This window comes from Amia ocellicauda, unplaced genomic scaffold (genome assembly GCF_036373705.1).
Source record: "Amia ocellicauda isolate fAmiCal2 unplaced genomic scaffold, fAmiCal2.hap1 HAP1_SCAFFOLD_36, whole genome shotgun sequence".
Classification (NCBI taxonomy): Eukaryota; Metazoa; Chordata; class Actinopteri; order Amiiformes; family Amiidae; genus Amia; species Amia ocellicauda.
Window position 1 is genome coordinate 1,003,738 of NW_027102931.1, and position 27,918 is coordinate 1,031,655.

Consider the following 27,918-nt stretch of genomic DNA (forward strand, 5'->3'; position numbering starts at 1 on the left):
CTTTCAACTGTTTCTTTGTGATTCCTAAAATTACTTTACAGGCTGGGGCTGGGGGAAGACACTGCGCCCGCCTGGAGAAGCCTGTACAAGCCCCCCTCAATAAGAGAGCTGGCAATCTGCAGTGGAGGGTGTTACACACCATTATTGCTGTCAATTCTTTTATTACTGTTCTTAACCCTGCTGTGTCCGACGCCTGCCCATTCTGTGCTCAGAGAGAGACCGTGTTTCACTGTTTCAGCACTTGCTCTCGGTTGTCACCCATTTTTAGTCTTTTAACTCGTCTTTTTACTGATCTTAACCTGATTTTTAACACAAAGGTTTTTATTTTAGGGGCGCGATACACCAGAAAGACCAAACATGTGGACCAGCTGGTAAACTTCTTGCTGGGCCAGGCTAAAATGGCCGTCTATAAGACTAGGAAGAACAGAGTGTGTGGGGAGGGCAGTGAGGATGCAGTGAGAGTGTTTGCCATGCTGGTCAAGTGCAGAGTCAGACTAGAGTTTAACTATTACAGGCTGATGAATGATTTGGAGAGTTTTGAACAGGTCTGGTGTATTAATGATGCCCTTTGTGAATTGTATGACGGGGAGTTGGTTTTTATTATGTAATTCATTTATAGGGTTTAGTATTTGATGGTTGTTTTGTTGTGTGTGTGTATTGGGTTGCTTTCTTTAAAAGTGTACAGATCAGTGGCGGAGTTAATGCTTGTTGGGGGGAGACAAACAAAGGGGAACACTATTTTTTATTTATTTATTTATTTTCTTTTGTATGAATTATTGCGTGTTGCAAACAGGCAATGAAGTCTGATAAAAGTCAAAAAGTCTCTCTCTCTCTCACACACACACACACAGCCAGCAAGACACACAGAGCCAGCCAGCTCAGCGATGACATCACAAACATCTCTCTCAGGTGACTCCTATGACATCACAGAGCACGTACATTCCGTTGCTTGCCGTCTGTCAACCACTCAGTCACTGCCAGCCAGACTGGCTGGCTGACTGGATGGTGGGGCTGCTTGCTGCTGCTGCGTACCTTAGCAAGCTTATTTGCTTGACCGGCCTTCCTCCTCCGCCCACATGCCCACCTATGTCCGATCTGCTGTTCACCTGGATCACAGCTCCGCCCCAACAAGGCAGAGCCTCCCAAGAATGGTACAAACTCACCCACGATCCCCTCCACGGAAAGCTATAGCAAAAGGCAAAAGCATTATACGTAATGAAGAGGAACCCGAGTCCAAGACGCATCCGACCAGCCATACATATTTGTGTGTATTAAAGATCACATTTTATTACATTTAGATTTTCTGTACTTTATTACATCTTTTTGTGATTTTTAAATGTATTGTTTCTTTTCCTTATATATGTATGTATGTATGTATGTGTGTGTGTGTCTGTGTGAAAGTGTATGTGTTTGTGTGTCTCTGTGTGAAAGTGAGTGTGTGTGTGTCTGTCTCTGTGTTTGTGTGTCTGTCTCTGTGTGAAAGTGAGTGTGTGTGCGTGTGTCTGTCTGTGAAAGTGTGTGTGTGTGTGTGGGTGTGACAGTGTGTATGAGTGTCTGTCTGTCATGTAACTCGCACATCTGTGAGGGCACCATTTTTGCAGAAAGAGATGTACACATTTTGGAGCAACATATGCTGCCATCCAGACATCGTCTTTTCCAGGGACATCCCTGCATTTTTCAGCAGGATAACGCCAAACCACATTCTGCCCAGATTACAAGCGCATGGTTGCGTAGGCAGAGAGTGCGGGTGCTAGCATGGCCTGCCTGCAGTCCTGACCTGTCTCCGAATTGAGAATGTGTGGCGCACTATGAAGTGCAAATTAAGACAACGAAGGCCCTGTGCAGTTGCGCAGCTGAGGAAATGCATAATGGATGAATGGGGGGAAATCCCACTTGCTAAACTTAACCAAGTGGTGTCTTCAGTGCCCAAGTGCTTAATAAGTGTTATTAAAAGAAAAGGTGATGTTACATAGTGGTAAACAGTCGACTGTCCCAACTTTCTTGGTTTCTTTTCACTGCTAATGAGATGCTGTAGAGTGAGTTAGTTATATTGCTTTCAGGAGCTCTAATCGTATTGATGAGTTCATGCAGCATTTGTAATTGAATTTCAAAAAGAAATCCTTGCTGTCTGGCCTGTGTGTATGAGATGTACTCTGTCAATCTTTGGCTAACAACTGAAACATTGGTAGAACAAAAATGGCAACATAAAAAAGAAAAGTACATTTTAAAAGAGCACATTAAATAGGATGAATATACAGTTTTTTACAATCACTTTGTCACTAATTTCAGAACCTTGATGTCATTTTTCAAAACTCTAGACACAAAACTCAAAACGGTCATCACTTGTAACACAGGCTGTCCAATGTTCAAAACATTGCATTGTGCATTCATATCTTTAAAGAAACCTTGCACTTGCAGACTTGTTGGTTCAAATAATTCATTTATCATGAAATACCATAGTAACATTTATTTAGATCACCCACACAGAAGATACCGATAGTTTCACTGTGTAGTTGTTCGTACAATCATTAAATATTGTAGTACAAAATATGTGATACATGTTTCATTATGGTACTACACATAAATACATCACTGTAAAAGGACTAGTAGAGAGAATACTACAGACACAGTGGAATCATTGAACAAAATCTGAAATGTATTGATGCAATACAATCAAATCACACCATAGGTTTCTTTGAAGCCATGCAACAATAATTAGCTACAAAAAAGAACAAAACTACAGTAAAATGTCAACTGCAGTGTTCCTCACCTGGCTTAGTGTAAAACAAAGGATTGATTACTGTACTTCTGAATTTCCATCAGCCCTGTGTTCAGGTTCAGGTTCTCACAACCATTTTTCACAAGAGGCATCTTGAAACTGAACATACCTGAACATACTCAGTCATCAGCTGCTTCACTCTGTCTGCATTTCTTTCAAAAGGCACACTATACTCTGTGCTACACATTGGTATGCAGTATACAGTCATTTGACAATTGAGAGTAGCCTAATGTTTAGTGCATGCTGAAGACTTGACGCTTCTCAGTACGGACATTTCTGATGATTGAGGCCACAGTTGATCCTGAGTTGATTCTGAGGTTTGATTGAATCATTGTAGCTGCCTCAGTCATGGTCATGCCATGATTTACAACATGCTCTACAACTATTTCTCGGATTTCACTGGACACTATTTGCTGTTGCTGCCGCTGTCTGGTCCGTGGCCTTGTCCTCTACCACGTTCCCCCAACACCTCTCAAATGAGGCCCATGGCTGCCTCTCTGGTGAGGCCTAAGCCCTCCTCTATGACGAGGCCCACGACCACCTCTCAGAAGGGGTGCATGTCCCCTTCCATTCCTTTGACCACCACGTCTTCCTCCTCCCACTGCTTGACCTCTATTGTGACCTGGATGACTTGCCGGCTCCATGTTATCACTGTGTTGCTGGGGTGGATAGCACTCATTTCACTCGATACTCGTACCACAATGTGAAATCAATCATCAATAACCAGTTGGCAGTATTGGAAAAGCAATTACAAGGGCCTGCATACATACAGTAATGTCAAATCTGATGTGGAAGAACAATCATCTTCAACCAGGTTGGAGCGTTAGTTGCAATGCCTTTAATACACGCAGCGTGGAGAGGAACAGTGACTCAAGTAGATCCCAAAGTCGCTCTGCCTTCATTTTAACAGTCAGAGCTTTTATACACAAAAATCAAAGAGCTGGTTATAATCAGAAAGTCATTACTATGTTATCTTAAAAGTTAGCTAAGCAGAATTTATATCATTATAGGACAGAGTTCATAGATCAACACATGGATTAGGGAGCAGGCACTTCAATCATACTGTTTGACATTGTCTCCAAGATTCTCATCGTAAATAACAAACAGAAATCAAACTACCTTCTGGCCTGACCTTCTAGCTTGACCTTATCTTTCTTAAGTATACAAGAGAGAAAAACAGGTATTAGAGAAAAAAATTCTAACTTTCCTTCCACACTGCAAACATGGTGTGGAAAAGTGCTACATGATGATGAATGATGATGAAATATTACATCCATAGATAATGTAGTCCAACTGGTTCATGCTCCTCGTTTATTGATGTCAATGGATCTCATTATCCTGAAACTTTCATGATCGAAACATGGAATATTGTTTGTCAGTTTCCATAAAATTATGCATTAAGAGTAATGCAACAGTCACTTATCATTTTGAGCAGCTGTATCAATTGATAGTTAGATCTTTGTAATGAAATGAATAGACAGTGATCTCAGATGTAATGTGTGAATTGCATTTTGAAATGGTAATACTTTGATGTTAAGTTGTGTCATTTTAGTTCAATGAACAAATGATCTGAGGTTGATGTGTATTGTATCCAATCAATTGTAAAAAAGTGTTAGAGTTTTGAAAAATGTGCATTTTGATCATCGGGTGTCTAGAGTTTTGAAAAATGACATCAAGGTTCTGAAATGAGTGCCAAAGTGATTGTAAAAAAGTGTAATATCAGGGGACAGTGGCTATTAGTGATCTGGCCTTCCGTGGCCTCTGTATTAATGTAACAGGTCACATTGTATGTGTACACTGATACTTGATAGTATAATATAGTACAAGTAAAAAACATACATAGGTATCATAGAAGTATTTTGCAGAAATGATTATGGATAGTTATCAAAATGGAGAGGAAATGCTAAATCCAGTCTCCCCAGGCTGAGCTTCTATTTCTGCACCTGCTAAGTGGCTGCTGGCCCCACTATATGGATAGAGCCACACCAAGTACAAGAGTCTCCCCATTGCTATTTATATCTCCCTATCCAGTCTTCTATACGTGTCAGGTATACAAGTGTGTGTGTGTGTGTGTGTGTGTGTCTGTCTGTCTGTCTGTCTGTGAAAGTGTGTGTGTGTGTGTGTGTGTGAAAGTGTGTGTGAGTGTCTGTCTGTCTGTCTGTCATGTAACTTGCACATCTGTGAGGGCACCACTAATGCAGAAAGAGATGTACACATATTGTTTATTTTCCATATATATGTATGTATGTATGTATGCATGTCCAATTGCTTTGACAATACAAATGAATTGAATTGAGAGGGAGAGAGAGAGAGTAAGAGAGAGAGAGAGAGACAGACAGACAGACAGACAGAGAGACACACACACACACACACACACACACACAGAGAGCCAGCCAGCCAGCTCAGCGATGACATGACGAGCCTCTCTCAGCTTACTGCTATGACATCACAGAGCACGTACATTCCGTTTAACAAATCGTTAAACAAAAAAGGTTATAAACACATTGACTACAATACCGGTTAGTAAGACGAAGGTGAGTCTCTCGTTAGTATTATTAGTAAGACATTAAATAACTACGCAGGTTAGTATTTATGTCAGGTAACTTCTCGTTATATATATATCAGTCTCATTTACGTTTAGGTGCCGAGAAAGATCCTATTTGTTACCACAATTTCCCTTAACTGATTATTATTCAATGATTAAGGATAGGCAGGGCCACCAATAATCTAATGTCTATTAACTTGTGTCAATTTCAGACTAAACAGTTAAACAGGAATGAGAAGATATTTCTCGGCGTTGACAGATTTTATTTCTAAAATTATCAACAAAACAGTTTAATGCAACTCACATTTATATTTAAGAAAACTAAATGATATTACACATTCTAGAGTTATGAATCACAGATTAACATTTCTAATTGATTTCTCAAATGTCATGAATCACAAACTCCAAACTGTTAAACTTATGTGAACTTCGTCGCAGAGAGGCCTCTCTGGCTTCGGGCTCAGATAACAGCACACGGCACGAGGTCCGTGTGGTTTGGAACAAAGGCAGTCCGGTTCGGCTTTGTCCAAGAACTTCCACTCAGTCGATGCACCTGGAAGTTGGGGTTTCGCGAATGTAGAGTCTTTTCCAAACAGATTTTCCATTGGTTTGAAGGCTCCAAGGTTGTGCACAAAATCTTCTTTGTAAGCAGGGTTCCACCGTAGTTACTTGAAGACAAAGTCTTTGAGGAAAGCAGGGCCCTGTTTGTTCCAAGGGTCAAGTTTCTTAAGACTCAAATAGCTATTTAAGTGACTGACACTTTCGTATTCAGTCGACTTAGTCAATTGTCCAGCTGTAAAACTCCACTGATCAGGTGGGTCTGTAAAGTTATTTATTTAATAAAGTCCTTTAAAATAATTCTTCGCTCAATCTCCTTCTCCCAGTTTAACTCTTCTGTTGCCGGCTAAGACTTGGTTGGTTTCTGATTCCGGTTCTGGCAACAGAGCTACAGGTTGAGCTGTGGCAGCGAGTTTCTGGTTCAGGTGAGAGAAAGAGAGAGAGAAAGACTGTCCGCTGTTCCTTAAAGTCTGTCAGATCAGTAGGTGATTGGTCCCTGAGTTCTTGAGATTGGATTTCGGTTTCAGCCCCCAGTGTCCTATTGGAGGGGGGCTTGATTTATGACTGATGTCAATCCATGCCATCTTTTGGAAATGCCGGTTGGCCCGGGTTCGTAGCTCTATGTCGGGATTTCGGCTCTCATCCACTTCAAAGAGTTTTTATCACCTACAGGCCCCTTTCTCCAGACATCTCATAGCAGAATTCCAAACTATTTGGCCTCTTCTCGGTGCCATCCTCCCCAAAACTGTCACTTTGATGCAAACCAGTTCCAAGCTGATGAGCTAAGGAAATCTGATAACTTTGGGGGGGGAGAGGTCTTCTTTAGATCAGTGCTTCAGCTCAGAGCCCAAATGCTCTTATCCAAATACACCCAACATAACGCTACATATGTATGTATGTATGTATATATGTGTAGAAGGAAAATTAGAAATTATTTTCTTACACCTGTTTTTCTCTCTTGTATACTTAAGAAAGATACGGTCAAGCTAGAAGGTCAGCCCAGAAGATAGTTTGATTTCTGTTTGTTATTTACGATGAGAACCTTGGAGACATTGTCAAACGGTATGACCTACGTGCCTGTTCCCTAAAACCATGTGTTGACCTATGAACTCTGTTCTATAATGATATATGTTCTGCTTAGTTAGCCTTTAAGATAACATAGTAATGACTTTCTAGCATGTATGGATGTATGTATGTATGTATATATATATATATATATATATGTATGTATGTATGTCCAATTGCTTTGACAATACAAATGAATTGAATTGAGAGGAAGAGAGAGAGAGAGAGAGAGAGAAAGAGAGAGAGAGAGACAGACAGACAGACAGACAGCTCAGCGATGACATCACGAGCCTCTCTCAGCTGACTGTTATGACATCACAGAGCATGTACATTCCGTTGCTTGTCGTCTGTCAACCACTCAGTCACTGCTAGCCAGACTGTCCCTAAGACAAAGTGTACAATACTTCAATTATATCTCCTCCAGACAGATAAAGAGTATTAAGAGCTACGATGAAGTTACCCAGGAGACGTAAAAAGCTTGCATCACCTGGTATTTCCTGGAGGTCACCCATCCAAGTACTAACCAGGCCCTGGCCCGTTTAGTTTCCAAGGTCTGACGAGATCGGGCACGTTCAGGACGGTGTGGCCGCAAGCCGAGATGCCTGGCTGCATGATGTCTCTTAAAGGCTGGCGGGTATTGACGGAATTTCCAGCAAAAAATAAAAAATAAAAAAATAAAAAAATGGAGGGAAAAATAACAGTGCAGGAAAGGGTGTTGAAAGTAGCCGGGAACGTGTACAATTCTTCAATTATATCTCCTCCAGACAGAAAGAGAGTACTAAGAGCTACGATGAAGTTACCCAGGAGACGTAAGAAGCTTGCAGCACCTGGTATTTCTAGGAGATCTCCCATCCAAGTACTGACCAGGCCATGCCCCGTTTAGCTTCCGAGATCTGACGAGACGGGGTGCGTCCAGGACGGTGTAGCCGCAAGCCGAGAGGCCTGGCTGCATGATGTCTCTTAAAGGCTGACGGGTGTTGACGGAACTTCCAGCAAATAAAAAAAGAAAAATGGAGGGAAAAATATCAGTTCAGCAAAGGGTGTTGAAAGTAGCCGGGTACGTGTACATTTCTTCAATTATATCTCCTCCAGACAGAAAGAGAGTATTAAGATCTACGATGATGTTACCCAGGAGACGTATAAAGCTTGCAGCACCTGGTATTTCCAGGAGGTCACCCATCCAAGTACTGACCAGGCCCTGCCCTGGTTAGCTTCTGAGATCTGATGAGATCGGTCGCGTTCAGGACGGCGTGGCCGCAAGCCGAGAGGCCTGGCAGCATGATGTCTCTTAAAGGCGGGCGGGTTTTGACGGACCTTCCAGCAAAAAAAAAAAGAAAAAAGAAAAATGGAGGGAAAAATATCAGTGCAGCAAAGGATGTTGAAAGTAGCCGGGTACGTGTACAATTCTTCAATTATATCTCCTCCAGACTGAAAGAGAGTATTAAGAGCTACGATGAAGTTACACAGGATAAGTAAAAAGCTTGCATCACCTGGTATTTCTAGGAGGTCACCCATCCAAGTACTAACCAGGCCCTGGCCCGTTTACTTTCCAAGGTCTGACGAGATCGGGCACGTTCAGGACAGTGTGGCCGCAAGCCAAGAGGCCTGGCTCCATGATGTCTCTAAATGGCTGGAGGGTATTGACGGAACTTCCAGCAAAAAAAAATGAAAAAAGAAAAATGGAGGGAAAAATATCAGTGCAGCAAAGGGTGTTGAAAGTAGCCGGGTACGTTTACAATACTTCAATTATATCTCCTTCAGACAGAAAGAGAGTATTAAGAGCTACGATGAAGTTACCCAAGTGACGATAAAAGCTTGCAGCACCTGGTATTTCCAGGAGGTCACCCATCCAAGTACTGACCAGGACCCTGCCCCGTTCAGCTTCCGAGATCTGACGCGTTCAGGACGGTGTGGCCGCAAGTCGAGAGACCTGGCTGCATGATGTCTTTTAAAGGCTGGCGGGTATTGACGGAACTTCCAGCAAATAAAAAAAAAAAAAGAAATAAGAAAAATGGAGGGAAAAATATCACTGCCGCAAAGGGTGTTGAAAGTAGCCAGGTACGTGTACAATTCTTCAATTAAATCTCCTCCAGACAGAAAGAGAGTATTAAAAGCTACGACGAAGTTCCCCAGGTGACGAAAAAAGCTTGCAGCGCCTGGAATTTCCAGAAGGTCTCACATTCAAGTAATGACCAGGCCCTGCCCAGTTTAGCTTCCGAGAGCTGACGAGATGGGGCGCGTTCAGGACGGTGTGGCCGCAAGCCAAGAGGCCCTGCTGCATGATGTCTCTTAAAGGCTGGCGGATATTGACGGAACTTCCAGAAAAAAGAAAAAAGAAAAAGAAAAATGGAGGGAAAAATATCAGTGCAGCAAAGGGTGTTAAAAGTAGCCGGGTACGTGGACAATATTTCAATTATATCTCCTCCAGACAGAAAGAGTGTATTAAGAGCTAAGATAAAGTTACCCAGCAGACGAAAAAAGCTTGCAGCACCTGGTATTTCCAGGAGGTCTCCCATCCAAGTACTGACCAGGCCCTGCCCCATTTAGCTTCCAAGATCTGACGAGATCAGGTGCGTTCAGGACGGTGTGGCCGCAAGCCAAGAGGCCTGGCTGCATGATGTCTCTTAAAGGCTGGAGGGTATTGATGGAACTTCCTGCAAAAATCAATAGAAAAAAGAAAAATGGAGGGAAAAATATCAGTGCAGCAAAGGGTGTTGAAAGTAGCCGGGTACGTGTACAATTCTTCAATTATATCTCCTCCAGACTGAAAGAGAGTATTAAGAGCTACGATGAAGTTACACAGGATACGTAAAAAGCTTGCATTACATGGTATTTCCAGGAGGTCACCCATCCAAGTACCAACCAGGCCCTGGCTCGTTTAGTTTCCAAGGTCTGACGAGATCGGGCGCGTTCAGGACGGTGTGGCCGCAAGCCAAGATGCCTGGCTGCATGATGTCTCTTAAAGGCTGGAGGGTATTGATGGAACTTCCTGCAAAAATCAATAGAAAAAAGAAAAATGGAGGGAAAAATATCAGTGCAGCAAAGGGTGTTGAAAGTAGCCGGGTACGTGTACAATTCTTCAATTATATCTCCTCCAGACTGAAAGAGAGTATTAAGAGCTACGATGAAGTTACACAGGATACGTAAAAAGCTTGCATTACATGGTATTTCCAGGAGGTCACCCATCCAAGTACCAACCAGGCCCTGGCTCGTTTAGTTTCCAAGGTCTGACGAGATCGGGCGCGTTCAGGACGGTGTGGCCGCAAGCCAAGAGGCCTGGCTGCATAATGTCTCTAAAAGGCTGGAGGGTATTGACGGAACTTCCAGCAAAAAAAAAAAAAAAAAATAGAAAAATGGAGGGAAAAATATCAGTGCAGGAAAGGGTGTTGAATGTAGCCGGGTACGTGTACAATACTTCAATTATATCTCCTCCAGACAGAAAGCGAGTATTAAGAGCTACGATGAAGTTACCCAGGAGACGTAAAAAGTTTGCAGCACCTCGTATTTCCAGAAGGTCACCCATAAAAGTACTGACCAGGCCCTGCCCCGTTTAAATTCCGAGATCTGACGAGATCGGGCGCGTTCAGGATGGTGTGGCCGCAAGCCGAGAGGCCTGGCTGCATGATGTCTCTTAATGGCTGGCGGGTATTGACGGAACTTCCAGCAAAAAAAAAAAAAAAAAAAAGAAAAAGAAAAATGGAGGGAAAAATATCAGTGCAGTAATGGGTTTTGAAAGTAGCCGGATACGTGTACAATTCTTCAATTATATCTCCTCCAGACAGAAAGAGAGTATTAAGAGCTACGATGAAGTTACCCAGGAGACGTAAAAAGCTTGCAGCACCTGGCATTTCCAGGAGGTCACCCAACCAAGTACTGACCAGGCCCTGCCCCGTTTTGCTTCCGAGATATGATGAAATCAGGCGCGTTCAGGACGGTGTGGCCGCAAGCCAAGAGACCTGGCTGCATGATGTCTCTTAAAGGCTGGCAAGTATTGACGGAACTTCCAGCAAAAAAAAAAAAAAAAAAAATAGAAAAAGGGAGGGAAAAATATCAGTGCAGCAAAGGGTGTTGAAAGTAGCCGGGTACATGTACAATTCTTCAATTATATCTCCTCCAGACAGAGAGAGAGTATTAAGAGCTACGATAAACTTACCCAGCAGACGTAAAAAGCTTGCAGCACCTGGTATTTCCAGGAGGTCTTCCATCCAAGTACTGACCAGGCCCTGCCCCATTCAGTTTCCGAGATCTGACGAGATCGGGCGCGTTCAGGATGGTGTGGCCGCAAGCCGAGATCCTGGCTGCATGATGTCTCTTAAAGGCTGTCGGGTATTGACGGAACTGCCAGCAAAAAAAAAAAAGAGAAATGGAGGGAGAAATACCAGTGCAGCAAAGGGTGTTGAAAGTAGCCGGGTACGTGTACAATACTTCAATTATATCTCCTCCAGACAGAAAGAGAGTATTAAGAGCTACTATAAAGTTACCCAGGAGACGTAAAAGCTTGCAGCACCAGGTATTTCCAGGAGGTCTCACATTCAAGTACTGACCAGGTCCTGCCCCGTTTAGCTTCCGAGATCTGACGAGATCGGGCGCGTTCAGGATGGTGTGGCCGCAAGCCAAGACGCCTGGCTGCATGATGTCTCTTAAAGGCTGGCGGGTATTGACGGAACTGCCAGCAAATAAATAAAAGAAAAATAGAGGGAAAAATACCAGTGCAGCAAAGGCTGTTGAATGTAGCCGGGTACGTGTACAATTCCTCAATTATAACACCTCCAGACAGATAGAGAGTATTAAGAGCTACGATGAAGTTACCCAGGAGACGTAAAAAGCTTGCAGCACCAGGTATTTCCTGGAGGTCTCCCATCCAAGTAGTGATCAGGCCCTGCCCCGTTTAGCTTCCGAGATCTGACGAGATCAGGCGCGTTCAGGACAATGTGGCCGCAAGCCAAGAGGCCTGGCTGCATGATGTCTCTTAAAGGCTGGAGGGTATTGATGGAACTTCCTGCAAAAATCAATAGAAAAAAGAAAAATGGAGGGAAAAATATCAGTGCAGCAAAGGGTGTTGAAAGTAGCCGGGTACGTGTACAATTCTTCAATTATATCTCCTCCAGACTGAAAGAGAGTATTAAGAGCTACGATGAAGTTACACAGGATACGTAAAAAGCTTGCATTACATGGTATTTCCAGGAGGTCACCCATCCAAGTACCAACCAGGCCCTGGCTCGTTTAGTTTCCAAGGTCTGACGAGATCGGGCGCGTTCAGGACGGTGTGGCCGCAAGCCAAGATGCCTGGCTGCATGATGTCTCTTAAAGGCTGGAGGGTATTGATGGAACTTCCTGCAAAAATCAATAGAAAAAAGAAAAATGGAGGGAAAAATATCAGTGCAGCAAAGGGTGTTGAAAGTAGCCGGGTACGTGTACAATTCTTCAATTATATCTCCTCCAGACTGAAAGAGAGTATTAAGAGCTACGATGAAGTTACACAGGATACGTAAAAAGCTTGCATTACATGGTATTTCCAGGAGGTCACCCATCCAAGTACCAACCAGGCCCTGGCTCGTTTAGTTTCCAAGGTCTGACGAGATCGGGCGCGTTCAGGACGGTGTGGCCGCAAGCCAAGAGGCCTGGCTGCATAATGTCTCTAAAAGGCTGGAGGGTATTGACGGAACTTCCAGCAAAAAAAAAAAAAAAAAATAGAAAAATGGAGGGAAAAATATCAGTGCAGGAAAGGGTGTTGAATGTAGCCGGGTACGTGTACAATACTTCAATTATATCTCCTCCAGACAGAAAGCGAGTATTAAGAGCTACGATGAAGTTACCCAGGAGACGTAAAAAGTTTGCAGCACCTCGTATTTCCAGAAGGTCACCCATAAAAGTACTGACCAGGCCCTGCCCCGTTTAAATTCCGAGATCTGACGAGATCGGGCGCGTTCAGGATGGTGTGGCCGCAAGCCGAGAGGCCTGGCTGCATGATGTCTCTTAATGGCTGGCGGGTATTGACGGAACTTCCAGCAAAAAAAAAAAAAAAAAAAAGAAAAAGAAAAATGGAGGGAAAAATATCAGTGCAGTAATGGGTTTTGAAAGTAGCCGGATACGTGTACAATTCTTCAATTATATCTCCTCCAGACAGAAAGAGAGTATTAAGAGCTACGATGAAGTTACCCAGGAGACGTAAAAAGCTTGCAGCACCTGGCATTTCCAGGAGGTCACCCAACCAAGTACTGACCAGGCCCTGCCCCGTTTTGCTTCCGAGATATGATGAAATCAGGCGCGTTCAGGACGGTGTGGCCGCAAGCCAAGAGACCTGGCTGCATGATGTCTCTTAAAGGCTGGCAAGTATTGACGGAACTTCCAGCAAAAAAAAAAAAAAAAAAAATAGAAAAAGGGAGGGAAAAATATCAGTGCAGCAAAGGGTGTTGAAAGTAGCCGGGTACATGTACAATTCTTCAATTATATCTCCTCCAGACAGAGAGAGAGTATTAAGAGCTACGATAAACTTACCCAGCAGACGTAAAAAGCTTGCAGCACCTGGTATTTCCAGGAGGTCTTCCATCCAAGTACTGACCAGGCCCTGCCCCATTCAGTTTCCGAGATCTGACGAGATCGGGCGCGTTCAGGATGGTGTGGCCGCAAGCCGAGATCCTGGCTGCATGATGTCTCTTAAAGGCTGTCGGGTATTGACGGAACTGCCAGCAAAAAAAAAAAAGAGAAATGGAGGGAGAAATACCAGTGCAGCAAAGGGTGTTGAAAGTAGCCGGGTACGTGTACAATACTTCAATTATATCTCCTCCAGACAGAAAGAGAGTATTAAGAGCTACTATAAAGTTACCCAGGAGACGTAAAAGCTTGCAGCACCAGGTATTTCCAGGAGGTCTCACATTCAAGTACTGACCAGGTCCTGCCCCGTTTAGCTTCCGAGATCTGACGAGATCGGGCGCGTTCAGGATGGTGTGGCCGCAAGCCAAGACGCCTGGCTGCATGATGTCTCTTAAAGGCTGGCGGGTATTGACGGAACTGCCAGCAAATAAATAAAAGAAAAATAGAGGGAAAAATACCAGTGCAGCAAAGGCTGTTGAATGTAGCCGGGTACGTGTACAATTCCTCAATTATAACACCTCCAGACAGATAGAGAGTATTAAGAGCTACGATGAAGTTACCCAGGAGACGTAAAAAGCTTGCAGCACCAGGTATTTCCTGGAGGTCTCCCATCCAAGTACTGATCAGGCCCTGCCCCGTTTAGCTTCCGAGATCTGACGAGATCAGGCGCGTTCAGGACAATGTGGCCGCAAGCCAAGAGGCCTGGCTGCATGATGTCTCTTAAAGGCTGGCGGGTATTGATGGAACTTCCATCAAAAAAAAAAAAAAAAAAAAAGAAAAATGGAGGGAAAAATATCAGTGCAGCAAAGGCTGTTGAAAGTAGCCGGGTACGTGTACAATTCTTCAATTATATCTCCTCCAGACAGAAAGAGAGAATTAAGAGCTACGATGAAGATACCCAGGAGACGTTAAAAGTTTGCAGCACCTCGTATTTCCAGAAGGTCACCCATAAAAGTACTGACCAGGCCCTGCCCCGTTTAAATTCCGAGATCTGACGAGATCGGGCGCGTTCAGGACGGTGTGGCCGCAAGCCAAGAGGCCTTGCTGCATGATGTCTCTTAAAGGCTGGCGGATATTGACGGAACTTCCAGAAAAATTTATAAAGAAAAAGAAAAATGGAGGGAAAAATATCAGTGCAGCAATGGGTGTTGAAAGTAGCCGGGTACGTGTACAATACTTCAATTATATCTCCTCCAGACAGAAAGAGAGTATTAAGAGCTACGATAAACTTACCCAGCAGACGTAAAAAGCTTGCAGCACCTGGTATTTCCAGGAGGTCTCCCATCCAAGTACTGACCAGGCCCTGCCCCATTCAGTTTCCGAGATCTGACGAGATCGGGCGCGTTCAGGATGGTGTGGCCGCAAGCCGAGATGCCTGGCTGCATGATGTCTCTTAAAGGCTGGCGGGTATTGACGGAACTTCCAGCAAAAAAAAAAAAAAAAAATAGAAAAATGGAGGGAAAAATATCACTGCCGCAAAGGGTGTTGAAAGTAGCCAGGTACGTGTACAATTCTTCAATTAAATCTCCTCCAGACAGAAAGAGAGTATTAAAAGCTACGACGAAGTTCCCCAGGTGACGAAAAAAGCTTGCAGCGCCTGGAATTTCCAGAAGGTCTCACATTCAAGTAATGACCAGGCCCTGCCCAGTTTAGCTTCCGAGAGCTGACGAGATGGGGCGCGTTCAGGACGGTGTGGCCGCAAGCCAAGAGGCCCTGCTGCATGATGTCTCTTAAAGGCTGGCGGATATTGACGGAACTTCCAGAAAAAAGAAAAAAGAAAAAGAAAAATGGAGGGAAAAATATCAGTGCAGCAAAGGGTGTTAAAAGTAGCCGGGTACGTGGACAATATTTCAATTATATCTCCTCCAGACAGAAAGAGTGTATTAAGAGCTAAGATAAAGTTACCCAGCAGACGAAAAAAGCTTGCAGCACCTGGTATTTCCAGGAGGTCTCCCATCCAAGTACTGACCAGGCCCTGCCCCATTTAGCTTCCAAGATCTGACGAGATCAGGTGCGTTCAGGACGGTGTGGCCGCAAGCCAAGAGGCCTGGCTGCATGATGTCTCTTAAAGGCTGGAGGGTATTGATGGAACTTCCTGCAAAAATCAATAGAAAAAAGAAAAATGGAGGGAAAAATATCAGTGCAGCAAAGGGTGTTGAAAGTAGCCGGGTACGTGTACAATTCTTCAATTATATCTCCTCCAGACTGAAAGAGAGTATTAAGAGCTACGATGAAGTTACACAGGATACGTAAAAAGCTTGCATTACATGGTATTTCCAGGAGGTCACCCATCCAAGTACCAACCAGGCCCTGGCTCGTTTAGTTTCCAAGGTCTGACGAGATCGGGCGCGTTCAGGACGGTGTGGCCGCAAGCCAAGATGCCTGGCTGCATGATGTCTCTTAAAGGCTGGAGGGTATTGATGGAACTTCCTGCAAAAATCAATAGAAAAAAGAAAAATGGAGGGAAAAATATCAGTGCAGCAAAGGGTGTTGAAAGTAGCCGGGTACGTGTACAATTCTTCAATTATATCTCCTCCAGACTGAAAGAGAGTATTAAGAGCTACGATGAAGTTACACAGGATACGTAAAAAGCTTGCATTACATGGTATTTCCAGGAGGTCACCCATCCAAGTACCAACCAGGCCCTGGCTCGTTTAGTTTCCAAGGTCTGACGAGATCGGGCGCGTTCAGGACGGTGTGGCCGCAAGCCAAGAGGCCTGGCTGCATAATGTCTCTAAAAGGCTGGAGGGTATTGACGGAACTTCCAGCAAAAAAAAAAAAAAAAAATAGAAAAATGGAGGGAAAAATATCAGTGCAGGAAAGGGTGTTGAATGTAGCCGGGTACGTGTACAATACTTCAATTATATCTCCTCCAGACAGAAAGCGAGTATTAAGAGCTACGATGAAGTTACCCAGGAGACGTAAAAAGTTTGCAGCACCTCGTATTTCCAGAAGGTCACCCATAAAAGTACTGACCAGGCCCTGCCCCGTTTAAATTCCGAGATCTGACGAGATCGGGCGCGTTCAGGATGGTGTGGCCGCAAGCCGAGAGGCCTGGCTGCATGATGTCTCTTAATGGCTGGCGGGTATTGACGGAACTTCCAGCAAAAAAAAAAAAAAAAAAAAGAAAAAGAAAAATGGAGGGAAAAATATCAGTGCAGTAATGGGTTTTGAAAGTAGCCGGATACGTGTACAATTCTTCAATTATATCTCCTCCAGACAGAAAGAGAGTATTAAGAGCTACGATGAAGTTACCCAGGAGACGTAAAAAGCTTGCAGCACCTGGCATTTCCAGGAGGTCACCCAACCAAGTACTGACCAGGCCCTGCCCCGTTTTGCTTCCGAGATATGATGAGATCAGGCGCGTTCAGGACGGTGTGGCCGCAAGCCAAGAGACCTGGCTGCATGATGTCTCTTAAAGGCTGGCAAGTATTGACGGAACTTCCAGCAAAAAAAAAAAAAAAAAAAATAGAAAAAGGGAGGGAAAAATATCAGTGCAGCAAAGGGTGTTGAAAGTAGCCGGGTACATGTACAATTCTTCAATTATATCTCCTCCAGACAGAGAGAGAGTATTAAGAGCTACGATAAACTTACCCAGCAGACGTAAAAAGCTTGCAGCACCTGGTATTTCCAGGAGGTCTTCCATCCAAGTACTGACCAGGCCCTGCCCCATTCAGTTTCCGAGATCTGACGAGATCGGGCGCGTTCAGGATGGTGTGGCCGCAAGCCGAGATCCTGGCTGCATGATGTCTCTTAAAGGCTGTCGGGTATTGACGGAACTGCCAGCAAAAAAAAAAAAGAGAAATGGAGGGAGAAATACCAGTGCAGCAAAGGGTGTTGAAAGTAGCCGGGTACGTGTACAATACTTCAATTATATCTCCTCCAGACAGAAAGAGAGTATTAAGAGCTACTATAAAGTTACCCAGGAGACGTAAAAGCTTGCAGCACCAGGTATTTCCAGGAGGTCTCACATTCAAGTACTGACCAGGTCCTGCCCCGTTTAGCTTCCGAGATCTGACGAGATCGGGCGCGTTCAGGATGGTGTGGCCGCAAGCCAAGACGCCTGGCTGCATGATGTCTCTTAAAGGCTGGCGGGTATTGACGGAACTGCCAGCAAATAAATAAAAGAAAAATAGAGGGAAAAATACCAGTGCAGCAAAGGCTGTTGAATGTAGCCGGGTACGTGTACAATTCCTCAATTATAACACCTCCAGACAGATAGAGAGTATTAAGAGCTACGATGAAGTTACCCAGGAGACGTAAAAAGCTTGCAGCACCAGGTATTTCCTGGAGGTCTCCCATCCAAGTACTGATCAGGCCCTGCCCCGTTTAGCTTCCGAGATCTGACGAGATCAGGCGCGTTCAGGACAATGTGGCCGCAAGCCAAGAGGCCTGGCTGCATGATGTCTCTTAAAGGCTGGCGGGTATTGATGGAACTTCCATCAAAAAAAAAAAAAAAAAAAAAGAAAAATGGAGGGAAAAATATCAGTGCAGCAAAGGCTGTTGAAAGTAGCCGGGTACGTGTACAATTCTTCAATTATATCTCCTCCAGACAGAAAGAGAGAATTAAGAGCTACGATGAAGATACCCAGGAGACGTTAAAAGTTTGCAGCACCTCGTATTTCCAGAAGGTCACCCATAAAAGTACTGACCAGGCCCTGCCCCGTTTAAATTCCGAGATCTGACGAGATCGGGCGCGTTCAGGACGGTGTGGCCGCAAGCCAAGAGGCCTTGCTGCATGATGTCTCTTAAAGGCTGGCGGATATTGACGGAACTTCCAGAAAAATTTATAAAGAAAAAGAAAAATGGAGGGAAAAATATCAGTGCAGCAATGGGTGTTGAAAGTAGCCGGGTACGTGTACAATACTTCAATTATATCTCCTCCAGACAGAAAGAGAGTATTAAGAGCTACGATAAACTTACCCAGCAGACGTAAAAAGCTTGCAGCACCTGGTATTTCCAGGAGGTCTCCCATCCAAGTACTGACCAGGCCCTGCCCCATTCAGTTTCCGAGATCTGACGAGATCGGGCGCGTTCAGGATGGTGTGGCCGCATGCCGAGATGCCTGGCTGCATGATGTCTCTTAAAGGCTGGCGGGTATCGACGGAACTGCCAGCAAAAAAAAAAAAGAAAAATAGAGGGAAAAATACCAGTGCAGCAAAGGGTGTAGAAAGTAGCTGGGTACGTGTACAATTCTTCAATTATATATTCTCCAGACAGAAAGAGAGTATTAAGAGCTACGATGAAGTTCCCCAGGAGACGTAAAAAGCTGGCAGCACCTGGTATTTCCAGAAGATCTCCCATCCAAGTACTGACCAGGTCCTGCCCCGTTTAGTTTCTGAGATCTTCCGAGATCGGGCGCGTTCAGGACTGTGTGCTCGCAAGCCAAGAGGCCTGGCTGCATGATGTCTCTTAATGGCTGGCGGGTATTGACGGAACTTCCAGCAAAAAAAAATAAAAAAATAAAATGAAAAAGAAAAATGGAGGGAAAAATATCAGTGCAGCAAAGGGTGTTGAAAGTAGACGGGTACGTGTACAATACTTCAATTATATCTCCTCCAGACAGATAGAGAGTATAAAGAGCAACGATAAAGTTACCCAGGAGACGTAAATGCTTGCAGCACTAGGTATTTCCAGGAGGTCTCGCAATCAAGTACTGACCAGGTCCTGCCCCGTTTAGCTTCCGAGATCTGACGAGATCGGGCGCGTTCAGGATGGTGTGGCCGCAAGCCGAGATGCCTGGCTGCATGATGTCTCTTAAAGGCTGGCGGGTATTGACGGAACTGCCAGCAAAAAAAAAAAAGAAAAATAAAGGGAAAAATACCAGTGCAGCAAAGGGTGTTGTAAGTAGCCGGGTACGTGTACAATTCTTCAATTATATCTCCTGGAGACAGAAAGAGAGTATTAAGAGCTACGATGAAGTTCCCCAGGACACGTAAAAAGCTGGCAGCACCTGGTATTTCCAGACGATCTCCCATCCAAGTACTGACCAGGTCCTGTCCCGTTTAGTTTCCGAGATCTTCCGAGATCGGGCGCGTTCAGGACTGTGTGTCCGCAAGCCGAGAGGCCTGGTTGCATGATGTCTCTTAAAGGCTGGCGGATATTGACGGAACTTCCAGAAATAATAATAAAGAAAAAGAAAAATGGAGGGAAAAATATCAGTGCAGCAATGGGTGTTGAAAGTAACCGGGTATGTGTACAATACTTCAATTACATCTCCTCCAGACAGAAAGAGAGTATTAAGAGCTACGATAAACTTACCCAGCAGACGTAAAAAGCTTGCAGCACCTGGTATTTCCAGGAGGTCTCCCATGCAAGTACTGACCAGGCCCTGCCCCATTCAGTTTCCGAGATCTGACGAGATCGGGCGCGTTCAGGATGGTGTGGCCGCAAGCCGAGATCCTGGCTGCATGATGTCTCTTAAAGGCTGGCGGGTATTGACGGAACTGCCAGCAAAAAAAAAAAAGAGAAATGGAGGGAGAAATACCAGTGCAGCAAAGGGTGTTGAAAGTAGCCGGGTACGTGTACAATACTTCAATTATATCTCCTCCAGACAGAAAGAGAGTATTAAGAGCTACGATAAAGTTACCCAGGAGACGTAAAAGCTTGCAGCACCAGGTATTTCCAGGAGGTCTCACAGTCAAGTACTGACCAGGTCCTGCCCCGTTTAGCTTCCGAGATCTGACGAGATCGGGCGCGTTCAGGATTGTGTGGCCGCAAGCCAAGAGGCCTGGCTGCATGATGTCTCTTAAAGGCTGGCGGGTATTGATGGAACTTCCATCAAAAAAAAAAAAAAAAAAAAGAAAAATGGAGGGAAAAATATCAGTGCAGCAAAGGCTGTTGAAAGTAGCCGGGTACGTGTACAATTCTTCAATTATATCTCCTCCAGACAGAAAGAGAGAATTAAGAGCTACGATGAAGATACCCAGGAGACGTTAAAAGTTTGCAGCACCTCGTATTTCCAGAAGGTCACCCATAAAAGTACTGACCAGGCCCTGCCCCGTTTAAATTCCGAGATCTGACGAGATCGGGCGCGTTCAGGACGGTGTGGCCGCAAGCCAAGAGGCCTTGCTGCATGATGTCTCTTAAAGGCTGGCGGATATTGACGGAACTTCCAGAAAAATTAATAAAGAAAAAGAAAAATGGAGGGAAAAATATCAGTGCAGCAATGGGTGTTGAAAGTAGCCGGGTACGTGTACAATACTTCAATTATATCTCCTCCAGACAGAAAGAGAGTATTAAGAGCTACGATAAACTTACCCAGCAGACGTAAAAAGCTTGCAGCACCTGGTATTTCTAGGAGGTCTCCCATCCAAGTACTGACCAGGCCCTGCCCCGTTTAGCTTCCGAGATCTGACGAGATCGGGCGCATTCAGGACGGTGTGGCCACAAGCCGAGAGGCCTGGCTGCATGATGTCTCTTAAAGGTTGGCGGGTATTGACGGAACTTCCAGCAAAAAAAAAAAAAAAGAAAAATGGATGGAAAAATATCAGTGCAGCAAAGGGTGTTGACAGTAGCCGGGTACGTGTACAATTCTTCAATTATATCTCCTCCAGACAGATAGAGAGTACTATGAGCTACGATGAAGTTACCCAGGAGACGTAAAAAGCTTGCAGCACCTGGCATTTCCAGGAGGTCACCCATCCAAGTACTGACCAGGCCCTGCCCCGTTTAAATTCCAAGATCTGATGAGATCGGGGGCGTTCAGGACGGTGTGGCTGCAAGCCAAGAGGCCGGGCTGCATGATGTCTCTTAATGGTTGGCGGGTTTTGACGGAACATCCAGCAAAAAAAAAAAGAGAAATGGAGGGAGAAATACCAGTGCAGCAAAGGGTGTTGAAAGTAGCCAGGTACGTGTACAATTCTTCAATTATATCTCCTGCAGACAGAAAGAGAGTATTAAGAGCTACGATGAAGTTACCCAGGAGACGTAAAAAGCTTGCAGCACCTGATATTTCTAGGAGGTCACCCATCCAAGTACTGACCAGGCCCTGCCCCTTTTTACCTTCCGAGATCTGACGAGATCGGGCGCGTTCAGGACGGTGTGGCCGCAAGCCAAGAGGCCTGGCTGCATGATGTCTCTTAAAGGCTGGCGGGTATTGACGGAATTTCCAGCAAAAAAAAAAAATAGAAAAATGGAGGGAAATATACCAGTGCAGCACAGGGTGTTGAAAGTAGCCGGGTACGTGTACAATTCTTCAATTATATCTCCTGGAGACAGAAAGAGAGTATTAAGAGCTACGATGAAGTTACCCAGGAGACGTGAAAAGCTTGCAGCACCAGGTATTTCCAGGAGGAAACCCATCCAAGTACTGACCAGGCCCTGCCCCGTTTGGCTTCCGAGATCTGACGAGATCGGGCGCGTTCAGGACGGTGTGGCCGGAAGCCGAGAGGCCTGGCTGCATGATGTCTCTTAATGGTTGGCGGGTTTTGACGGAACATCCAGCAAAAAAAAAAAGAGAAATGGAGGGAGAAATACCAGTGCAGCAAAGGGTGTTGAAAGTAGCCAGGTACGTGTACAATTCTTCAATTATATCTCTTGCAGACAGAAAGAGAGTATTAAGAGCTACGATGAAGTTACCCAGGAGACGTAAAAAGCTTGCAGCACCTGATATTTCTAGGAGGTCTCCCATCCAAGTACTGACCAGGCCCTGCCCCGTTTAGCTTCCGAGATCTTACGAGATCGGGCGCATTCAGGACGGTGTGGCCACAAGCCGAGAGGCCTGGCTGCATAATGTGTCTTAAAGGTTGGCGGGTATTGACGGAACTTCCAGCAAAAAAAAAAAAAAAAAAAAAAAGAAAAATGGAGGGAAAAATATCAGTGCAGCAAAGGCTGTTGAAAGTAGCCGGGTACGTGTACAATTCTTCAATAATATCTCCTCCAGACTGAAAGAGAGTATTAAGAGCTACGATGAAGTTACCCAGGAGACGTAAAAAGCTTGCAGCACCTGGTATTTCCAGGAGGTCACCCAACGAAGTACTGACCAGACCCTGCCCCGTTTAGCTTCCGAGATATGATGAGATCAGGCGCGTTCAGGACGGTGTGGCCGCAAGCCAAGAGACCTGGCTGCATGACGTCTCTTAAAGGCTGGCAAGTATTGACGGAATTTCCAGCAAAAAAAAAAAAAAAAAAGAAAAATGGAGGGAAAAATATCAGTGCAGCAAAGGGTGTTGAAAGTAGCCGGGTACGTGTACAATTCTTCAATTATATATTCTCCAGACAGAAAGAGAGTATTAAGAGCTACGATGAAGTTCCCCAGGAGACGTAAAAAGCTGGCAGCACCTGGTATTTCCAGAAGATCTCCCATCCAAGTACTGACCAGGTCCTGCCCCATTTAGTTTCCGAGATCTTCCGAGATCGGGCGCGTTCAGGACTGTGTGTCCGCAAACTGAGAGGCCTGGTTGCATGATGTCTCTTAAAGGCTGGCGGGTTTTGACGGAACTTCCAGCAAAAAAAAAAAAAGAAAAATGGATGGAAAAATATCAGTGCAGCAAAGGATGTTGACAGTAGCTGGGTACGTGTACAATACTTCAATTATATCTCCTCCAGACAGATAGAGAGTATTAAGAGCTACGATAAAGTTACCCAGGAGACGTAAAAGCTTGCAGCACCAGGTATTTCCAGGAGGTCTCACATTCATGTACTGACCAGGTCCTGCCCCGTTTAGCTTCCGAGATCTGACGAGATCGGGCGCGTTCAGGATGGTGTGGCCGCAAGCCGAGACGCCTGGCTGCATGATGTCTCTTAAAGGCTGGCGGGTATTGACGGAACTGCCAGCAAAAAAAAAAAAGAAAAATAGAGGGAAATATACCAGTGCAGCAAAGGGTGTTGAAAGTAGCCGGGTACGTGTACAATTCTTCAATAATATCTCCTACAGACAGAAAGAGAGTATTAAGAGCTACGATGAAGTTACCCAGGAGACGTAAAAAGCTTGCAGCACCTGGTATTTCCAGGAGGTCACCCATCCAAGTACTGACCAGGCCCTGCCCCGTTAGCTTCCGAAATCTGATGAGATAGGGCGCGTTCAGGACGGTGAGGCCGCAAGCCAAGAGGCCTGGCTGCATGATGTCTCTTAAAGGCTGGCGGGTATTGACGGAACTTCCAGCAAAAAAAAAAAAAAAAAAAATGGAAAATGGAGGGAAAAATATCAGTGCAGCAAAGGCTGTTGAAAGTAGCCGGGTACGTGTACAATACTTCAATTATATCTCCTCCAGACAGATAGAGAGTATTAAGAGCTACGATGAAGTTTCCCAGGAGACGTAAAAAGCTTGCAGCACCAGGTATTTCCAGGAGGTCTCCCATCCAAGTACTGACGAGGCCCTGCCCCGTTTAGCTTCCGAGATCTGACGAGATCGGGCGTCTTCAGGACGGTGTGGCCTCAAGCCAAGAGGCCTGGCTGCATGATGTCTCTTAAAGGCTGGAGGGTATTGATGGAACTTCCAGCAAGAAACAAAAGAAAAAAGAAAAATGGAGGGAAAAATATCAGTGCAGCAAAGCGTGTTGAAGGTAGCCGGGTACGTGTACAATTCTTCAATTATATCTCCTGGAGACATAAAGAGAGTATTAAGAGCTACGATGAAGTTACCCAGGAGACGTAAAAAGCTTGCAGCACCTGGTATTTCTCGGAGGTCTCCCATCCAAGTACTGACCAGGCCCTGCCCCGTTTTGCTTCCGAGATCTGACGAGATCGGGCGCGTTCAGGACGGTGTGGCCTCAAGCCAAGAGGCCTGGCTGCATGATGTCTCTTAAAGGCTGGAGGGTATTGACGGAACTTCCAGCAAAATAAAAAAGAAAAAAGAAAAATGGAGGGAAAAATATCAGTGCAGCAAAGGGTGTTGAAAGTAGCCGGGTACGTGAGAATTCTTCAATAATATCTCCTCCAGACTGAAAGAGAGTATTTAGAGCTACGATAAAGTTACCCAGGAGACGAAATAACTTGCAGCACCTGATATCTCCAGGAGGTCACCCATCCAAGTACTGACGAGCCCTTGCCCCGTTTAGCTTCCGAGATCTGATGAGATTGGGCGCGTTCAGGACGGTGTGGCCGCAAGCCAAGAGGCCTGGCTGCATGATGTCTCTTAAAGGCTGACGGGTATTGACGGAACTTCCAGCAAAAAAAAAATGGATAAAGAAAAATGGAGGGAAAAATATCAGTGCAGCAATGGGTGTTGAAAGTAGCCGGGTACGTGTACAATACTTCAATTATATCTCCTCCAGACAGAAAGAGAGTATTAAGAGCTACGATGAACTCACCTAAAGGATTATTAGGAACACCATACTAATACTGTGTTTGACCCCCTTTTGCCTTCAGAACTGCTTTAATTCTACGTGGCATTGCTTCAACAAGGTGCTGAAAGCATTCTTTAGAAATGTTGGCCCATATTGATAGGATAGCATCTTGCAGTTGATGGAGATTTGAGGGATGCACATCCAGGGCACGAAGCTCCCGTTCCACCACATCCCAAAGATGCTCTATTAGGTTGAGATCTGGTGACTGTGGGGGCCAGTTTAGTACAGTGAACTCATTGTCATGTTCATGAAACCAATTTGAAATGATTCGACCTTTGTGACATGGTGCATTATCCTGCTGGAAGTAGCCATCAGAGGATGGGTACATGGTGGTCAAAAAGGGATGGACATGGTCAGAAACAATGCTCAGGTAGGCCGTAGCATTTAAACGATGCCCAATTGGTACTAAGGGGCCTAAAGTGTGCCAAGAAGACATCCCCCACACCATTACACCACCACCACCAGCCTGCACAGTGGTAACAAGACATGATGGATCCATGTTCTCATTCTGTTTACGCCAAATTCTGACTCTACCATCTGAATGTCTCACCTCTTTTTCCTATTTGTAGTGGAGATGAGTGGTACCCGGTGGGGTCTTCTGCTGTTGTAGCCCATCCGCCTCAAGGTTGTACGTGTTGTGGCTTCACAAATGCTTTGCTGCATACCTCGTTTGTAACGAGTGGTTATTTCAGTCAAAGTTGCTCTTCTATCAGCTTGAATCAGTCGGCCCATTCTCCTCTGACCTCTAGCATCAACAAGGCATTTTCGCCCACAGGACTGCCGCATACTGGATGTTTTTCCCTTTTCACACCATTCTTTGTAAACCCTAGAAATGGTTGTGCGTGAAAATCCCAGTAACTGAGCAGATTGTGAAATACTCAGACCGGCCCGTCTGGCACCAACAACCATGCCACGCTCAAAATTGCTTAAATCACCTTTCATTCCCATTCAGACATTCAGTTTGGAGTTCAGGAGATTGTCTTGACCAGGACCACACCCCTAAATGCATTGAAGCAACTGCCATGTGATTGGTTGATTAGATAATTGCATTAATGAGAAATTGAACAGGTGTTCCTAATAATCCTTTAGGTGAGTGTATATGTATGTATGTGTATGTATGTCCAATTGCTTTGACAATACAAATGAAATGAATTGAGAGAGAGAGAGAGAGAGAGAGAGAGAGAGAGAGGAATATGAGCTCCTAAAAAACATTTGTTTTTATACATAAGCGGATTTAATTTGTGATTTACAAATGAATATATAGCACTATAAACATACACAGAAGACATGGAATAGAAATTCAGAAGAAAAAGTATTCAAAAAATAATAATTTTAAGAGAAACACAAAAAGAAGAAAGCAGAGAGACAGTTCAGGAAGAAAAGTCAGAAAAGAAAAGCTGAAGACAAGAATTGGAGGTAAGAGACAAATAATTAAACAAAAAAATATGTATTAATAAAATAAATAAGCATTCTCAGTAGTTGACTCAGCCAATGAAAATGCAGAGCTCCGATTTGAATAGAGTGACAGTAGGAGAGAGCCCAACTGCCACTGAGACTGATAGAAATCTATCGAACAGCAGTCTGACTGCAGAGCTGCCTTTTGAAATCCGATACCCTGAAGACATTCGCTCTGCACAGGCTAAGAAGGACTACAAACAAGCTGTGATGAGAGCATCTCCTGAGACCCTCATCCTAGACTACACCGGTAAAGGAGAAAACAGGGTCAAGAACAATCTACTGTTCTACACCGCCTTTCACAAAACCCTGTGCCAGACATACCCCAATAACAACAAGAGGGGCATTAGCAGAGGCAGGCAGATCTCAGTGCTGGTAGAGAAAGACACAGACAGTGTGATGCTCACTTTTAATGTATACCACAACGGGACCATCATGGTGCAGGGCAGCGAGAGCAGCCTGGACCAATTAGCTCTCGGCTTCCACACCTCAAAGCAGCAGACTGAGGTAGAGAAACAAGAGCCAGAGCCGGCCACCCTGCAGTCTGCCCCCAGCCACACGGAGCCAGACAGTGCCCCATCTCCCACAGACTGCCCCCCTGTCTCCCCAAAACTCTCCAGCAACATTAAAACACTAAAGGAATGCCTATCAGTGCTGGAGCTGGAGTTTGCGGAGTTCAGGGAGCAGACCTTGAGCACCCTGGCCCAGACCTCCTTGTGTGATCAGCTCCGGGATGAGATGCACAGACTAAAGATGCAGCACAAGGCTGAGATCCATGAGCTGAGAGCAGCAGTGAGAGACCTGGAGGAGCAGAGCCAAACCCTGAGGACGGAGCTGCGCAGAGCGAGGGAGGAGCTGACCTGGACACCCCAGCACAGCTAGCTGAGGAGCCTGCAGAGCCAGCTGGAGGAGCTAAGAGAGGAGCTACACATCACTGGAGCACAGAGACTGCACTGCACTGACCCCACAACACCTCCAACCCCTGACGCACCCACTGATCCACCCACACTCCCCACCACTCCTGACACACCCACTATCACCAGACCTGCCACTAATACACAACCCCCTGAAACGCCACTCCCCCAAAACACACCCGCTGCCCCCACCACTCCCGACGCAAACCCGGAGTGGCAGGTCAACGCAGAGGTGGTCATTCTGAGCGAATCCAATGGGAAGATCCTGGTTGAGAGGCGCCTCTTCCCTGGGCGAAAAGTGAAAAAGCTTTGGTGCTCCACAGCACAGAGAGCCCTGGAGCTGCTCTCCAAGAGGAGGCTTTGCCAAGTCAAACACATCCTCATCCACACCGGCACTAACGACCTGAGTGCCCGCAGGGGCGATGTGGCCTCAGCCCTGAGACAGGTAGCAACGAAAGCCACAGAGGAATTCCCAACTGCCAAAATTTCCATCTCCACACTGCTGCCCCGCACAGACGTGCCCCTGCACATCATCCAGGCCATCAACGCAGAAGTGTCCCGAAGATGTGCCCTCCTCCCCAACGTCCACCTGGCACACCACTGAGACATCCAGCCACATCACCTGTATGACCACGTCCACCTCAACAAGACGGGTGTGAGGATCATCTCAAAGGTCCTCAAGGACACAACCCTGGGCCGAAACCCCACACACCCCCACC

At 45.3% G+C, this 27,918-nt stretch overlaps 5 non-coding genes and 45 pseudogenes across 5 annotated transcripts; all 50 read right to left on the bottom strand.

Annotated features, from left to right (window-relative positions):
• Window positions 1-1,120: 1,120 nt before the first annotated feature.
• LOC136733267 (U5 spliceosomal RNA) lies at window positions 1,121-1,235 on the bottom strand. The gene has a single exon (XR_010810160.1). It is a non-coding gene; the product is annotated as a U5 spliceosomal RNA (small nuclear RNA).
• A 6,187-nt stretch (window positions 1,236-7,422) lies between these two features.
• LOC136733438 (uncharacterized) lies at window positions 7,423-7,541 on the bottom strand (annotated as a pseudogene).
• A 221-nt stretch (window positions 7,542-7,762) lies between these two features.
• LOC136733625 (uncharacterized) lies at window positions 7,763-7,881 on the bottom strand (annotated as a pseudogene).
• A 209-nt stretch (window positions 7,882-8,090) lies between these two features.
• On the bottom strand, window positions 8,091-8,209 carry LOC136733367 (uncharacterized; annotated as a pseudogene).
• Window positions 8,210-8,425: 216 nt separating this feature from the next.
• Window positions 8,426-8,544, bottom strand: LOC136733554 (uncharacterized; annotated as a pseudogene).
• Window positions 8,545-9,091: 547 nt separating this feature from the next.
• On the bottom strand, window positions 9,092-9,210 carry LOC136733758 (uncharacterized; annotated as a pseudogene).
• A 216-nt stretch (window positions 9,211-9,426) lies between these two features.
• On the bottom strand, window positions 9,427-9,545 carry LOC136733310 (5S ribosomal RNA). Its single transcript, XR_010810201.1, has one exon. It is a non-coding gene; the product is annotated as a 5S ribosomal RNA (ribosomal RNA).
• A 216-nt stretch (window positions 9,546-9,761) lies between these two features.
• On the bottom strand, window positions 9,762-9,880 carry LOC136733724 (uncharacterized; annotated as a pseudogene).
• A 216-nt stretch (window positions 9,881-10,096) lies between these two features.
• On the bottom strand, window positions 10,097-10,215 carry LOC136733725 (uncharacterized; annotated as a pseudogene).
• A 218-nt stretch (window positions 10,216-10,433) lies between these two features.
• On the bottom strand, window positions 10,434-10,552 carry LOC136733516 (uncharacterized; annotated as a pseudogene).
• Window positions 10,553-10,776: 224 nt separating this feature from the next.
• On the bottom strand, window positions 10,777-10,895 carry LOC136733446 (uncharacterized; annotated as a pseudogene).
• Window positions 10,896-11,115: 220 nt separating this feature from the next.
• LOC136733490 (uncharacterized) lies at window positions 11,116-11,234 on the bottom strand (annotated as a pseudogene).
• Window positions 11,235-11,442: 208 nt separating this feature from the next.
• Window positions 11,443-11,561, bottom strand: LOC136733380 (uncharacterized; annotated as a pseudogene).
• Window positions 11,562-11,771: 210 nt separating this feature from the next.
• LOC136733504 (uncharacterized) lies at window positions 11,772-11,890 on the bottom strand (annotated as a pseudogene).
• A 216-nt stretch (window positions 11,891-12,106) lies between these two features.
• On the bottom strand, window positions 12,107-12,225 carry LOC136733726 (uncharacterized; annotated as a pseudogene).
• A 216-nt stretch (window positions 12,226-12,441) lies between these two features.
• LOC136733728 (uncharacterized) lies at window positions 12,442-12,560 on the bottom strand (annotated as a pseudogene).
• Window positions 12,561-12,778: 218 nt separating this feature from the next.
• LOC136733517 (uncharacterized) lies at window positions 12,779-12,897 on the bottom strand (annotated as a pseudogene).
• Window positions 12,898-13,121: 224 nt separating this feature from the next.
• LOC136733447 (uncharacterized) lies at window positions 13,122-13,240 on the bottom strand (annotated as a pseudogene).
• A 220-nt stretch (window positions 13,241-13,460) lies between these two features.
• On the bottom strand, window positions 13,461-13,579 carry LOC136733491 (uncharacterized; annotated as a pseudogene).
• A 208-nt stretch (window positions 13,580-13,787) lies between these two features.
• On the bottom strand, window positions 13,788-13,906 carry LOC136733381 (uncharacterized; annotated as a pseudogene).
• Window positions 13,907-14,116: 210 nt separating this feature from the next.
• LOC136733410 (uncharacterized) lies at window positions 14,117-14,235 on the bottom strand (annotated as a pseudogene).
• A 219-nt stretch (window positions 14,236-14,454) lies between these two features.
• Window positions 14,455-14,573, bottom strand: LOC136733527 (uncharacterized; annotated as a pseudogene).
• A 216-nt stretch (window positions 14,574-14,789) lies between these two features.
• On the bottom strand, window positions 14,790-14,908 carry LOC136733426 (uncharacterized; annotated as a pseudogene).
• Window positions 14,909-15,126: 218 nt separating this feature from the next.
• On the bottom strand, window positions 15,127-15,245 carry LOC136733759 (uncharacterized; annotated as a pseudogene).
• A 216-nt stretch (window positions 15,246-15,461) lies between these two features.
• On the bottom strand, window positions 15,462-15,580 carry LOC136733311 (5S ribosomal RNA). The gene has a single exon (XR_010810202.1). It is a non-coding gene; the product is annotated as a 5S ribosomal RNA (ribosomal RNA).
• A 216-nt stretch (window positions 15,581-15,796) lies between these two features.
• Window positions 15,797-15,915, bottom strand: LOC136733729 (uncharacterized; annotated as a pseudogene).
• A 216-nt stretch (window positions 15,916-16,131) lies between these two features.
• Window positions 16,132-16,250, bottom strand: LOC136733730 (uncharacterized; annotated as a pseudogene).
• Window positions 16,251-16,468: 218 nt separating this feature from the next.
• On the bottom strand, window positions 16,469-16,587 carry LOC136733518 (uncharacterized; annotated as a pseudogene).
• A 224-nt stretch (window positions 16,588-16,811) lies between these two features.
• LOC136733459 (uncharacterized) lies at window positions 16,812-16,930 on the bottom strand (annotated as a pseudogene).
• A 220-nt stretch (window positions 16,931-17,150) lies between these two features.
• Window positions 17,151-17,269, bottom strand: LOC136733492 (uncharacterized; annotated as a pseudogene).
• A 208-nt stretch (window positions 17,270-17,477) lies between these two features.
• Window positions 17,478-17,596, bottom strand: LOC136733382 (uncharacterized; annotated as a pseudogene).
• A 210-nt stretch (window positions 17,597-17,806) lies between these two features.
• Window positions 17,807-17,925, bottom strand: LOC136733411 (uncharacterized; annotated as a pseudogene).
• A 219-nt stretch (window positions 17,926-18,144) lies between these two features.
• Window positions 18,145-18,263, bottom strand: LOC136733528 (uncharacterized; annotated as a pseudogene).
• A 216-nt stretch (window positions 18,264-18,479) lies between these two features.
• Window positions 18,480-18,598, bottom strand: LOC136733497 (uncharacterized; annotated as a pseudogene).
• Window positions 18,599-19,153: 555 nt separating this feature from the next.
• On the bottom strand, window positions 19,154-19,272 carry LOC136733543 (uncharacterized; annotated as a pseudogene).
• Window positions 19,273-19,482: 210 nt separating this feature from the next.
• Window positions 19,483-19,601, bottom strand: LOC136733774 (uncharacterized; annotated as a pseudogene).
• A 216-nt stretch (window positions 19,602-19,817) lies between these two features.
• Window positions 19,818-19,936, bottom strand: LOC136733486 (uncharacterized; annotated as a pseudogene).
• Window positions 19,937-20,144: 208 nt separating this feature from the next.
• LOC136733547 (uncharacterized) lies at window positions 20,145-20,263 on the bottom strand (annotated as a pseudogene).
• Window positions 20,264-20,481: 218 nt separating this feature from the next.
• LOC136733529 (uncharacterized) lies at window positions 20,482-20,600 on the bottom strand (annotated as a pseudogene).
• Window positions 20,601-20,816: 216 nt separating this feature from the next.
• LOC136733721 (5S ribosomal RNA) lies at window positions 20,817-20,935 on the bottom strand. The gene has a single exon (XR_010810268.1). It is a non-coding gene; the product is annotated as a 5S ribosomal RNA (ribosomal RNA).
• A 213-nt stretch (window positions 20,936-21,148) lies between these two features.
• Window positions 21,149-21,267, bottom strand: LOC136733350 (uncharacterized; annotated as a pseudogene).
• A 209-nt stretch (window positions 21,268-21,476) lies between these two features.
• Window positions 21,477-21,596, bottom strand: LOC136733482 (uncharacterized; annotated as a pseudogene).
• A 212-nt stretch (window positions 21,597-21,808) lies between these two features.
• Window positions 21,809-21,927, bottom strand: LOC136733417 (uncharacterized; annotated as a pseudogene).
• A 209-nt stretch (window positions 21,928-22,136) lies between these two features.
• Window positions 22,137-22,255, bottom strand: LOC136733322 (5S ribosomal RNA). The gene has a single exon (XR_010810212.1). It is a non-coding gene; the product is annotated as a 5S ribosomal RNA (ribosomal RNA).
• A 221-nt stretch (window positions 22,256-22,476) lies between these two features.
• Window positions 22,477-22,595, bottom strand: LOC136733472 (uncharacterized; annotated as a pseudogene).
• Window positions 22,596-23,140: 545 nt separating this feature from the next.
• On the bottom strand, window positions 23,141-23,259 carry LOC136733470 (uncharacterized; annotated as a pseudogene).
• A 210-nt stretch (window positions 23,260-23,469) lies between these two features.
• LOC136733552 (uncharacterized) lies at window positions 23,470-23,587 on the bottom strand (annotated as a pseudogene).
• Window positions 23,588-23,806: 219 nt separating this feature from the next.
• On the bottom strand, window positions 23,807-23,925 carry LOC136733475 (uncharacterized; annotated as a pseudogene).
• Window positions 23,926-24,141: 216 nt separating this feature from the next.
• Window positions 24,142-24,260, bottom strand: LOC136733457 (uncharacterized; annotated as a pseudogene).
• Window positions 24,261-24,474: 214 nt separating this feature from the next.
• Window positions 24,475-24,593, bottom strand: LOC136733700 (uncharacterized; annotated as a pseudogene).
• Window positions 24,594-27,918: the final 3,325 nt, after the last annotated feature.